Genomic DNA, 14,533 nt, shown 5'->3' on the forward strand with positions numbered 1-14,533 from the left:
ATATATAATTAATTCCATTTGTCCTAGATCCTCATGCTTCATCCTTAAATCAGGCCATGTCAACTTTGTCATTTACTCATCAAAAGCTTGGGCACATAACCATGTTTTCACGGCCCTTCTGAATCCCAGCAGGGTAGGAGCCTGTCGGATATCTCCAGGGAGGGTGTTCCACAGCCGGGGAGCCACCACTGAGAAGGCCCTGTCCCTCGTTCCCACCAGCTGCGCCTGTGAGGCAGGTGGGACCAAGAGCAGGGCCTCTCCAGATGATCTTAGTGATCTTACTGGTTCATAGGAGGAGATACGTTCGGACAAGTAGATTGGGCCAGAACCGTTTAGGGCTTTATAGGTCAAGACCAGCACTTTGAATTGGGCTCAGTAGCATATTGGCAGCCTGTGGAGCTGGCTTAGCAGGGGTGTGGTATGCTCCTTGTATGCTGCCCCAGTTATTAATCTGGCTGCCGCCCATTGTACCAGTTGAAGCTTCCGGGCTGTCTTCAAAGGCAACCCCACGTAGAAAGCATTGCAGTAGCCCAAATGTGATGTAATCAGAGTGTGGACCACCGTGGCCAAGTCAGACTTCCCAAGGTACGGGCGCAGCTGGCGCACAAGGCGGAGTTGTGCGAATGCTCCCCTGGCCACCGCCGAGACCTGGGGATCCAGGCTCAGTGATGTGTCCAGGAGAACACCCAGACTGTGAACCTGTGTCTTCAGGGGGAATGCAACCCCATCCAACAGAGGCTGTAACCCTATACCCTGTTCGGCCCTACCACTGACCAGGAGGACCTCTGTCTTGTCTGGATTCAATTTCAATTTGTTCGCCCTCATCCAGTCTGACACAGCGGCCAGATACCGGTTCAGGACCTGAACAGCCTCCTTAGTGTCAGGTGGGAAGGAGTGATAGAGCTGGACATCATCTGCGTGCAGATGACACCGCACCCCGAAACTCCGGATGATCTCTCCCAACGGCTTCATGTAGATGTTAAACAACATGGGAGACAATACAGATCCCTGCGGGACCCCACAAGCCAACGGTTGTGGGGCCGAGCAGGTGTCCCCCAATGACACCATCTGGGAACAACCCTCCAGAAAGGACCGGAGCCACTGCAGAACAGTACCCCCGAGCCCCATCCCGGCAAGGTGCCCCAGAAGGATACCATGGTCAACGGTATCGAAGGCCGCTGAGAGGTCCAGCAGAACCAGCAGGGACACACTCCACCTCTCCAGTTCCCGGCATAGATCATCGACTAAGGCGACCAAGGCTGTCTCGGTACCATGCCCCAACCTGAAGCCAGACTGCGCCGGATCCAGAAAATCAGTATCTACCAAGAATGCCTGGAGTTGTGAGGCCACCACACGTTCCATGACCTTGCCCAAAAAGGGGAGATTGGAAATAAGCTGATAGTTATCCAATTGAGTGGGGTCCAGTGATGGCTTTTTCGACAGCGGTTTGATAACAGCCAATTTAAGGCTCGCTGGAAATACGCCTTCCTGAAGGGAGGCATTCACCACCACTTTCACCCACTCGGCCAACCCTGACGCTGTTCCCTTATCCCGACTTCAGACCAGCTTGACTTCGCTACAATGCTACGCTCCTTTGGCTCCTGGCCTGGCTTCCGTCTCTGCAGCGTTTTCCAGTTTTGTTTGTTTGTGCTGCTTTTGGTGAACAGCTTTGAACCCGGTTTGGGTTTTTGCCTCAGTTTGGAATCGCTGCTGTACTCCTGGGTTTTGGGGAAGGTTTTGGGGCTTTGCGGTGATTTACCTTTGTTTGTTTTGTCATTTTTAGCCCGCTTTGTGTCTTTGGGCTGAGTTTAAGTACTTTATGTTAAATCCGGATTACAGTAGAGTCTCACTTATCCAACATTCGCTTATCCAACGTTCTGGATTATCCAACGCATTTTTGTAGTCAATGTTTTCAATTCATCTTGATATTTTGGTGCTGAATTCGTAAATACAGTAATTACTACGTAGTATTGCTGCATATTGAACTACTTTTTCGGTCAAATTTGTTGTATAACATAATGTTTTGGTGCTTAATTTGTAAAATCATAACCTAATTTGATGATTAATAGGCTTTTCCTTAATCTCTCCTTATTCGCTTATCCAACGTATTCGCTTATCCAACGTTCTGCCGGCCCGTTTATGTTGGATAAGTGAGACTCTACTGTATATCTCTGGTTAATCCGGATTATATGCCAGTTCATGTTTTTGGCATTTTTTCTGTTTTGACTGCTTAATAACACTGAAGATTAAGTGTTTTAAGCCTCTGACAATTTACTGAGCTATTTTTGAGTTGTTACTTAAATAAACTATATTTTGCTCTCAGTTGGCATCTGACTTTTGACATACCTGTCCTCTAGAGTAGAAAGTAGAAACAGCTTTAAGGAAGCATTAAACCCAAAGCAGAAAGGTGTGTGTGTGTGGGGGGGGGAGGCAGGCACCACTCCAGGCAGAGCCTGCAGTACAATCAAGATAAAAGAGAGGGTTTTTAAAAGGAAACGCAGGGTAGGATAGCTCCAGATCATTGCTCTTCCTTCTCTCAGAAATGAGAAGCCTTCAAAAGGCTGCTGCAGCCTTTTGCTTATCCTCTAGAGTTCTTGAAGAAAAGGAGTGGATATCAGCTCTGCAACACTACATGTATTATGCTGAGGTGGATCATGTTCCTGTTATGCAGCACATTGTCAGAAATGTAGTGGAGGTAAACAATGGCCTTACAAAGCACATGACTGTTAAGAACAAGTATGCCAGCAGCAAGCATGTGAAGATTAGCATCCTTCCTGCACTCAACCCTGGAGTTATACAAGATCTGGCTAAACCATTGCTGAAATGAATCTGACTGAAATGTTGGGCAGAACTGATACCATGTGTTACTAATGTGTGTATATGTGTGTATATGTGAATGCTTTCATTGAAAGCTTTTAATAAACATCCCCTTTTACATCTTTGTTATCAACTAAAATAGGAGAGGGGACTTTCAAATACTGTATAAAATTAATAGTTTGTGTATTAGGTTGTTATCTTAATAAAGGAGTTAAAATAAATTTTTGCCTATTTTATACCCCCCTGAGTCCCTACAGGGAGCGAGGGTGGTCTAGAAAGAAATTATTATTATTATTAGTATTAGTATTAGTTTTATTTATTTATTGATTTATTTATTTAAAATGCCTTGGAAAGCTGCATACAGGGAGAGAGCACACACACCTGCTGCGCCTATAATGCTTGTCTCTTCTAGAGTAGAAACAGCTTTCAGGAAGTATTAAACTCAGATCTTCTCTACAGACCAAAGGGAAAGGATTGCAGAAAAAATAGTATCTTAATTCTGATGCTTTTAATGCAGGTCTTAATGAAGGCTAGAAGGACAAACAATGTCATTGCCTAAAATGACAGCAGAGGGAGCCCGGTGAGGCCTCCCCCCCATTGTCACCAATGGTCTGGATCTAGCCATATTTTCCGGCTACGGTCTACGGTTCTGAGCAGGAACTTCTTTGGCTCATATGGTAGATGGGGTACAAAATGATCATCTAGCCAGACCTCAATTTTGGGGTTTCAGACAAGAATGCTGTAATGCTGTTGACAGGAACAGTCCTTCCCATTCTTCCAGAACAGAGCTTGGAAAAATTACATCATGGTCTACAATTCCGAGATTCTGGGATTTGGTAAAGAAAAAATGTCTGCTCCAGAATCACCATCAAACAATGTCTCATTGGCTGCCACTGTGTACATGGGGTGGAAAATTGATAATTTAAGAAAACATTCAACAAAGCCATTATTCAACTGATGTTGGTTGTAATGTAGTATTTGAATAACTAATATTTGATTTTTCTAAACAAGTAGCTTAACTGTAAGTAAGTTATCATGCATCATGTCTAATTAAAATATATGAGTTGATATTAATAGTCAGAAAATAGATACAGAACTACTGGGTAAAGTCTAAGATTTTCATCAGTGCATCCAATTATGCTATCTTAGAATATAGTGGGTGCATAGCAGTTATCAAGGCCAGACACCTCGAAAGTATTTTTAATCAAAGCATTTTGATTAGTCTAATTGCAGCTTGTCAATGACTGCAAATGTGAAATATTGCCATGTTCTGATTTGAAACCTTAAGTTTGTTTGTTAAGCCTTCCGTAGGGATTGCAGGATGAAATTTGCAAGATGAAAGGTGAGAGAAATATAAACAGAAAAATTCCTGAAACATATAAAATAACTCAAATATTTTTCTTCCAAGGCCAACAGATGAAGTACGATATAAAACTGTCTCTAGTTTGATTTTTATGTTTTTAGCCATGGAAGATCTTTCTGTAAGACTATTATTTATAGTTCTGTTTTGCTGTATGCATCAATTACAATAGAATTTGCCTGCTGACAGAAATGGCAAATGCCCAAAGGGTAACTGTTAGTATGCAGCAGCATCGAGGCATAAGAATGTACTTAGATATTCAAGGGATACACAGCTCCAATTATAAGGCACACTCTCCATTTTCATCAACTTGAGGATTGCATCATTGCATTAACATGGAAAACATTTTATTATAATTGTAACTACATGTTTTATTTTAAAACCATTACCTCTTAATTGTTTCTTCAGCTATGCCATACAGACTGCTCTCTTTTTCTTACACCATAGGTTTCCTGGAATTATCTTCTCTTTTAAAATATTTTCATGTTTTCCCTTCATCTCCTAGCATTTTCATATTTTTATTCTCTTTCTATAGCACAGTATGGGAAAACAATGGCTCCTTAACTGGACATGGCATGACCAAAGGACAGGGATGATGAGAGATATCAGGGGTGTATGAAATGGGAGAAATCCATTTTTGGTTTCATTTCAAATGCCCCGTTTTATTTCAGGAAGATTCAGAGGGGGGTGTTTTGACTCACAATTTGAAATCCGGAGTTTTGTTTTTGTTTCAGGAAGATTTAGTTCATTAGAACCAATGGGAAAACTTGTGAGGCTCATTTGCCATCATTTTTATGGTTATTGGGAAGACAAACTTTGCCACACTTGTAGAACACATTTACATCTGTATGCCTGCCAAATTTCAGAAGGTTTTGCTCACCCACTGATTTTTAGGAATTTTTTTTTACAAGTACAATGTCATTTAAAAAACCAAATGAAGTATCCCCTTTAATTTCCCCACAGGGACAGAACAGGAGTGTCCTCTGAATGAATGCCTGGAGAAGGCAATGGGGTGGATGAGGAAAAACAAATTGAAACTGAATCCAGACAAAAGAGAGGTGCTTGCCACCAAGGGTCCTAATCTGGGGATGGAGGTCTGTCAGCCAGTCCTGGATGGGGTTACACTTCCTCTGAAATAATGTCTTCGCAGCTTGGGAGTGCTCTTGGATCCATCTCTTTAAATGTAAGCCCAGGTAGATGCGATGGTCAGGAGTTCTTACTACCAGGTTCGACTGATACGCCAGCTTCCAAGATTTGGAGGATCTTAAAATGGCAGTACATGTGCTAATAACCTCAAGGCTGGACTTCTCCAATGCACTTTACATTGGGCTACCTTTGTACCAAGTTTGGAAACTCCAGTTGAATCAAAATACGGCAGCTAGATTGGTTACAGGAACATCTGGGAGTGAATATATTACAATTATCCTAAAGTAACTCCACTGGCTGCCAATTAGTTTCTGGGCAAAGTACAAGGTGTTGGTTTTGACCTTTAAATCCCTACATGGTTTGGATCCAGGGTACTTACAGGATCGCCTTCTCTTGTACAATCTGCCCTAAATGCTTGTACAAGAGAAGGTGATCCTGGCCCCGATTGGCAGAGCTATATTATCATGCTACGTTGAAAAAAAAAGTATGAATCAACAAATCTTTTTTGAATTCATCTGAAAGTATCAATAGCCACTTCTCAGTAGTGGCTGTTGATATGCAGAGGTTACTACAGACATTTCCTAAGTAATAATAAATATCAGAATCTTTGTAACAAGAGTGAAACAGCTGCAGTGTGTTAGATGGGTATGTTAACAAGCCTAGTGAATAAAACAAATTGTGGGTTAGCTGCTCACTGCTGGTGCTGCTGTAAGTAGCTGGTGTATGTAGCTGGTGGTATTGGCTGCTAGCCATTGGTGTTGGCTGTTAGCTACTGGTGTAGCCACAAGTTGCTGCTGTTACATGCTGTTGGAGCTGGAAGCTGAAGAAAGTTACAGAAAAAGCAAGGAGTGAGTGTTTGTCTTACCAGACCAGTCAAGGGCATCATGGAACTTTGCAAGGAAAGAAGTTGAACTGTTTATGTTTTTCCTTCCTTCATATGATCAAGAAGAAAAACTTCTCAAGGAGATAGTGTTTGCTGTTTCATTGTCGTGAGGATAACTGCTGTGAACTGTGCTATGTATTTTTGTTATCCTTAAAGTGAATGAACTACTTTCAGTTTCTATTTTAAAGCAGAGCTGACTCAAGAGTTTTTGTTTAGGACTTGAGTTCAGTGACAAAGAGTGTGAAAGGGCTGTTATATCTTTAACAGGATAAGGGTGAACAATCTTCTGCACTCCGCAAATCAGACTATATGGGCATACCACTAACTGTGGTTTGACATCGGTTATAGGCCCAGTAGAGGCAAATATCTGAAGTACCCTGAAGCCCAAATGCCTGAAATTTTCTGTGTGAATATTTTTTGTGCTTAGTAGAAAGAAAAAGCAGCTATTGCAAAGCACATGTCTGGCTTGCTGTTTGAGCACTTAAACGCTGGCAATTACATGTCCTGGAATGTAAAGTTGAAGAATTTTCTGAAGATTTATGGTCCGTAGTAGAAACGCCACCAACAGTGGCTGTGAGTGAAGAGTTAAAGAGACAGGATCAAAGAGCAAAAGAAACAATTATCCTTGCTGTCGATGATGCTCAATTAATTTACTAAAGAGAGACTGTATCTGCAGCAGACTGTTGGCAGAAGTTAAAAGAAGTCTATCAAACTGAAACTCCAGGATTAAAAATTATATTGACAAGAAAACTGTATAATTTAAAGTTAAAAGCAGGGGAAAGCATAACAGAGCATCTACAAAAATTAAGGCTCCGGCTTGTAAAGCTTGAGAACAGAAGATTGTTGTGACTGCGCCTTCGGGGATTATGGTTGATGGTGATGGAATTCGAAGAGGAAGAAAAAACCCTCGTGATGAGGGTTCACTGGAGGAGTTGCGCAGGAATCGACTTAGAGAGCTATATGGGGGATCTTCTGAGGAAGATTCAGATGGGGAGATGGATGCTGAGGAACAGGTGGTGGCTGGGGAAGCGGGCACTGAATGGGCACAGCCACCGGAGATGTCTGGGGATTTGGGGCCTATGGATACTTCTGAACCTGGGGTTTCTGCAGGAGCTGATCCCAATTGGGATGCTTGGAGCTCTAGCTGTGTGGAGTTCAGACTCTGAGTAGATTTGGGACACCTGGTGTTTGGGTGTGAGTGTTTGGTCACCCAGGAGGAAGGGAAATAAATGGGAATGTTTGGCCACTGCACTTTGCGTGTGGCAAGGTGTTGCTGAGGCGCCATTGGGATCTCTGTGCTTTCGTGAAGACTGGACTTGGACTGTGATTCGGATCTGCTGATACCATCTTTGTGCCTTTTCGTGGACCTGGTTTGGATGACTGCACCCTCTTCGGACTCTGGATTGGAATTTGACCTGGCTTCTGTCTTCGCCCTCTGACTGACTACTTCTCCCGGCTTCTGACTACTGGTTTGTCTTTCGGAATTTCTGCTGCCTCCTGACCTGACCTTGGATTCTTCTGACGACGGCTATTCATCATCCCTTTGAGGCTCTCGGCTTATCTGCACCGTGGAAGCAGTTTTACTGCTTTCCTAGTTTGTTTATTTTTCCAGCAATTAACTCTATTTGTTTTCCAAAGCTGAATTGAAGCGTTATTTAGTTTTTTATTGAATGCCAGCATGGGAAATTAGCGTGGCTTGCTTTTGAGTTATTATTGTCCAATCTACTCTTGAAACACTGATAAGTGAAGTGTTTCAAGGATATTTCCTGTGTTCATGTTATTTTTTGGCTTATCTTTGGAATAAACTCTGTTTTGTATGTTAACTGGCGTCTGACTCTTGACAAGATGGTATTTTTTAAAATATGTTTTTATTGTAAACACAAGTAAAATAATATCAAAATCTATCATCGTTTCAATATACGTATCAAATGTTATTTTCTTAGTATTCTTAACGTTGCTGGTTCTACCTTTATCTCCCACTTGTGTCTATCAGTATTTCACACCCTCCTCCCTGCCCTCCAGCCTCTGGGAACAGTACTTTCCTTCCTTCAGATATTATTTTAATTGATTAATCATAAAGAGAGAATGGTTCAGTTCTTTATATTTTACTTTTCCTTTGACTTTATCAATCTTCTCCATTTCAGATCCCAGTTCTTGATTCAGCCTGATGTATATTTGGTTCTCCTTTCAAGGATGTAATCCTGGAGCATAAAGTCAGCTAGGTATCCATATCATTTTTAACTTCCCACTTTCTTTGCTCTTTCCAATGCAAGGCCACAGTTGTTTGGATGGCAGCTATCATGTATTTTATAATTTCCCCTCAATCCTTAATGTTTTTGTTCTTGTTTAGTTTCTGGGTGAATAATTCTTTACTATTCACTACCAATGTATATCCTATTAATTCTTCAATTTCCTTCTTTACCTTGTTATAAAATGTTTGTACTTTGTCACATTCCCACCACATATGCATATAGGAGCCAATTTCTCCACATCTGTGCCAACACAATTCTGTGACTGATCTAGTTATATGAGCTAATTAAATTGGGGGTTTATACCATTTAGTCAGTATTTTCCTTTGTGTTTCTCTAATCCTCTAATTTTTTTAATTGAATTGATCCAGTATTCAATGTCTGACTCATTGCTATTCAGGTTCGGTTTCCATATCTTGGCAAATGTTTGTTTTAATTTATATTGTTTTTCAATTGATTTCTTCTATATAAAACCCATCATGCCTTTCTCCTTTTCTAATTTCCACTTTAAAATTTGGTCAAAATCTGTTTCTGGACCTTCCTTTTTTTCCAATTCATAATCATTTGTTACAATTCATTCCAAAGAAGCCAGTTAGATTGACCACAATTGTCCCTTATCGTCTCCCATTCCTTAATTGCCCTGTCTGGGTTTAGAAGGTCTCTTGTTAATTTCATTCTGTTTTGTTTTAAATTGGTTATCACTTTGCCAAATATCTGTTCCTTTTATTGTCTAAAAACCCTATTGGGACTATATCAACTTTATTTATTGGTAATTTACCTTGCCCTTTTTTCCAGCACTCCAGAGATCATTGGTTCCTTTTTTATTTCTTTTATAGTTTTATTGTCTACCAATCCTTTTAAACACAGACAATGATCCCATCTGTTTATTGGTTTTTTTTCTAATTCTGGCCAATCTTCTTGAGTCATCGAAATCTAATTCTAACAATTTATTAATTGGCAGGCCTCAAAATAGTCTTGTAGATTAGATGACCCCCTGTAATGGAAAGCCTTATTTTATTAGGGATTTCTGTCTATGTAATGTAATGATTTAGTGGTAAAGGTGGGCAGGAGTTAGCTACTCCTGATTGGCTATGTGTCACCATGGTAACATAGCTGCTTCTGTAGAAATGTAACTATTTCGAAGCTAGCAAGAAAGGGGCAGAGCTAGGAGGATGAAAAAGGAGGGAATGTTTTAAAAAGTGTTCAGTTATTGAAGTTCTCTAGCCGGTGAGCTAGGAAGAAGACATCTGGAGTTCAGTTATGTTCAGGTTCTAGTGAGAGAGCTCGAAAGAAGATGTCTGGAGTTGAATTAGGTTCATGTTTCTAGCGAGGGAAGCTAGAGGAAAGATTTGTGTGTGTTTGGTTCAGTTTCCAGCCTATGTACTAGTGTGCAGCTACACATGTAGTATTGAAGTATAAAAGGACTAGCTTAGGTCCTGGTTCTCAGCTGGGTGTTGCTGAGGGAAAAGTAAAAGAAACTGTTGAGACAAAGTTTCAGCCAAGTTGTTGATGTTAAAGAATGAAAGATATTATCTATATGATGTACAAATGAAACTGAAGAAGTAAACTATGAAAGACAACATGAGAAAACGCATCCAGAAAATCACATTGTCTGATTTTTCACAAATTTATTTGCAAATTATGGTGGAAAATAAATATTTGGTTCATAACAAAAGTCCATTTCAATACTTTGTTATATATCCTTTATTCCCAATGACAGAGGTCAAATGTTTTCTGTAAGCCCTCACAAGGTTGGCACACACTGTTGCTGGTATGTTGGCCCATTCCTCCATACAGATCTCCTCAAGAGCAGTGATGTTCTGGGACTGTTGCTGGGCAACACTGACTTTCAACTCCCTCCACAGGTTTTCTCTAGGGTTGAGATCTGGAGACTGGCTAGGCCACTCCAGGACCTTGAAATGCTTCTTATGAAGCCACTCCTTCATTGCCCTGGTGGTGTGCTTGGGTTCATTGTCATGCTGGAAGACCCAATTACGTTTCATCTTCAGTGCCCTTGCTGATGGAAGGAGGTTTGCAATCAAAATCTCATGATACATGGCCCTATTCATTCTTTCATGTGTACAGATCAGTCACCCTGGCCCCTTTGCAGATAAAACAGCAACAAAACATGATGTTGCTACCCCATGCTTCACAGTAGGTATGGTTTTTTTGGATTTAATTCACCATTCTTTCTCCTCCAAACACAACGAGTTGTGTTTCTGCCATACAGTTCTACTTTGGTTTCATCTGCCCATATGACATTTTCCCAGTACTCTTCTGGATCATCCAAATGCTCTCTAGCAAACTTCAGTTGGCCCCAGACATGTACTGGCTTAAGCAGGGGGACACGTCTGGCACGGCAGGATCTGAGTCCCTGGCGGCATAGTGTGTTACTAATGGAAGCCTTTGTTACATTGGTCCCAGCTCTCTGCAGGTCACTCACTAGGTTCCCCCATGTGGTTCTGGGATTTTTGCTCACCGTTCTTGTGATCATTTTGACCACATGGTATGAGATCTTTCGTGGAGCCCCAGATTGAGGGAGATTATCAGTGGTCTTGTATCTCTTCCATTTTCTAATTACTGCTCCCACAGTTGATTTCTTCACACCAAGCTGCTTGCCTATTGCAGATTCAGTCTTCCCAGTCTGGTGCAGGGCTACAATTTTGTTTCTGGTGTCCTTTGACAGCTCTTTGGTCTTCATCATAGTGGAGTTCAGAGTGTGACTGTTTGGGGTTGTGGACAGGTATCTTTTATACTGATAACAAGTTCAAATAGGTGACATTACTACAGGTAATGAGTGGAGGACAGAGGAGCCTCTTGAAGAAGAAGTTACAGGTCTGTGAGACCCAGAAATCTTGCTTGTTTGAAGGTGACCAAATACTTATTTTCCACCATAATTTTCAAATAAATTCATGAAAAATCAGACAACACGATTTTCTGGATGTGTTTTCTTATGTTGTCTCTCATAGTTGAGGTCTACCTATGATGTCAATTACAGGCCTCTCTCTTTTTAAGTGGAAAAACTTGTACAATTGGGATCTGACTAAATACTCCCCCCCCCACACACACACACTTTAGTGTAATAAGTAGATGCTACAATTGTGGAGATATTAACCATCTCATTAAAATTGCCCCAGGAGAAAGAAGCAAGAAGAAATGAAAAGGAACCCCAGATGGCATGATAGAAATGTGAAGGGAAGAAGGGATTCCAGTGTGATTACTGTATTAAACAAGGTATTAAAGAAATTGGTTTCACTGTGCAGATGATTACATGGGAATCTTAGAACCAATTTATTTATTTATTTACAGTATTTATATTCCACCCTTCTCACCCCAAAGGGGACTCAGGGTGGATTACAATGAACATATATGGCAAACATTCAATGCCTTCAGACAAACAACATACAGACACACACAGAGGCATTTAACATTTCCAGCTTCACAATTCTGGCCACAGGGGGACTGTACTTCCTCATTCCTTTCTGGAATGTTGCTGGCAGTTTTATGGTGTTGTAAATTAGTTAAATTAGCCTCCCGCATAAAGTGTACCTAAATTTCCTACTTGACAGATGCAACTTTCTTTTGGGCTGCATAGGTCAACAGCAAGCCGGGCTATTTAATGGTCGGAGGCTTAATCCGACCCGGGCTTCAAACTCATAACCTCTCGGTCAATAGTGATTTATTGCAGCTGGTTACTAGCCAGCTGCGCCACAGCCCAGCCCTGTTTGAAGCCTGAGAGGTGATTACACAAACCATAGAGCAATGATGTGCATTAAGGACTTTCTTTTTGCATGCTTTTGTTGAAGTTTGGTCTGACAACCACAATTTGAAGGAGCTTTGAACTGCATTAAATGGTCAGTGTAGATAGACCTCAGCCAAAGTAGCAACTTCCCAATTCTCTCTGAAAAAAATGGACACCTCACCCAAAGCAGTTATATAGTTGCAAAGTGTCTAGGCCATATTCAATTGGGATATTATCTTATTGTCTATTGTGAAGCCACGTCTGATTAAATTAATATGATTATAAATGTTTTCTTACATTTCCTTTGACATAAAGGCAGAACAAAACCTATTATGCTCAAAGAGAAATAAGACATCTATTACAAAATCTAGGTACATTCAGTTATATGTCCTTTTGCTGAAATGGCAATGGGAACACAATGGTGCTGAAGTCTCACACAGAGAAAAGGCGAGAAACCAGTACTGATCTGCAGTACACTCTTGATGGCTTGAGTTTTACACTAAAATTCATCTGGATAAGTAGAAATGTCAGCTGGGAGAATATAGCAAATGGATCTGAATGACTATAAATAGGGATTCGTGGACAGCAGTAATAGAGATGAGGCAGGAAGCAGAAGGGATAAAGAAGGTGACCACTGTAGGGCTCAATAATAAATAAGGGGAAAATCAGAATGATATGTTGAGGGAATAGGGAGTTGCGATGAATGAAAACATTTTGAAATGTTTTCCTTTTCTTTTCTTAACAATTGAACACAAGTAGATGATGGATATTGAGGATACTATTGCCCAACCCCCCAACCCCTTAATGTTCAAAACTTTACATGCAAACATATAAAATTACACCCTTCCAGGGCCCATGGACTCCATCAAAATATTTTTATTATTCCTATTATTATTATGTCAATCCACCAACACACTACTTGAAATCGTATTCATGAGGAACTGCAGAGCCCTGTTGTAATTGTTCATCGTGATTAGGAGCTCTTCCAGATAGGACAAAATCTGACAGGAATTGGGATTTTGAATCTCACTTCCTCTCAGGATGGAGGCCACACAGCTAGTGCAAACCCTGTGCTTTTGCAGGGTGGTGTCCAGATACCCACCCATGCTGATCTGAGATCAGTAGGGGTGGGCAAGGGCACTTCCAGCCTCCCTCTCCTTGCCTTCCATTTCCCCCCTGCACTTACCAGAGGAAAGCTCTGTTTGAGACCTAGAGCTGCTCTCTCTCCCCGCCTCCCTTGCAGGAAGAGCCAAAAAAGGACTTTCGGGAGAGATGGGAGCGATTTCTCCTTCAAGGCCCTCTGTTGGAGGGAGAGGGGAAAAGGCTACAGGTCTTAAATGGAGTGTTACCCTGGTAGTGCCATCCCTTTTCTCCAGGCTGCCTGAGCATGGGGAGGAGGGATTGCCGTGGAAACAGGCACTGGGATCACAGAAGGTAATCACTGGAGTCTGTTTCCACAGGCCCATACCTCCAAAGATCTGGACCTTCAGGATAAAACTTTGTAAATTTGGTTTACTCCAGTTTTAAGTAGATTATCTTCAAATTGGATGCCTCAGGCTAAACAATTTTTTATTCTGAGTTTTAGGACTGTGTAGAAGGGGCCTAAAAGTCATGGTATTATACTCTTATGCTCATTCATCTTTTACTGTTTTCCTTATGTACAAGCTTGAAGGATTTTTAAAATAAATATGTTTGTGCTTCTGTCTCATGACCCATTCTAGAACATGTCATGAGGTAATATGGAAGAGTCTTAGTTAAATTGATAGAAAATGATGTTTGTAATTAATGGGATCTGGTATTGTTCATTCAAGAACTCTAAGAGTTCTTAGTGTGACATGTGGTTGTGAGTCACATGAAGCCCGCCAGACACCTAAGTACAGTCCTTACAGTTCCCCTGAAGCTTTCCAAAACCATTAGACTCCAGATTTTGCACATACAATTCCCAAGTACCACATATCATTGAACATTTCCCAGAAAACAAGGCCCCTTCTACACTGCCATATAAAATCCAGATTATCTGCTTTCAACTAGATTATATGGCAGTGTAGACTCATATAATCTAGTTCAAAGCAGATACTGTGAATTATCTGCTTTGATAATCTGGATTATATGTCAGTGAAAAAGGGGTCTTAGTTGTAAGTCCCCAAGTGTCAGTCATAGAATAAACAGAATCCCCCCTTCAAAAAAACCCCCCAGAAATTCACTACTTACATAGAGACATGCCAAACATATATTTTTGTGGTTTCCATTTCTATGCAAATCGTTTCAATGTATCTCATTTTTAATTCAATAAAGTGCAACTGCACAAAAAAACCTAGATTGTTTTAAAAATGGAA

General features: G+C 41.0%; 1 long non-coding RNA gene across 1 annotated transcript in view; it reads right to left on the bottom strand.

The window, feature by feature from the left end:
* LOC134297443 (uncharacterized) overlaps window positions 1-9,412 on the bottom strand; it is a 157,492-nt gene extending 148,080 nt beyond the window's left edge. The window contains exon 1 of the long non-coding RNA XR_010004202.1: window positions 7,459-9,412. This is a non-coding gene — a long non-coding RNA (uncharacterized LOC134297443). The remainder of the gene's footprint in view (window positions 1-7,458) is intronic.
* Between the last annotated feature and the right edge of the window lie 5,121 nt (window positions 9,413-14,533).

This window comes from Anolis carolinensis, chromosome 3 (assembly GCF_035594765.1).
Source record: "Anolis carolinensis isolate JA03-04 chromosome 3, rAnoCar3.1.pri, whole genome shotgun sequence".
Taxonomy (NCBI): domain Eukaryota; kingdom Metazoa; phylum Chordata; class Lepidosauria; order Squamata; family Dactyloidae; genus Anolis; species Anolis carolinensis.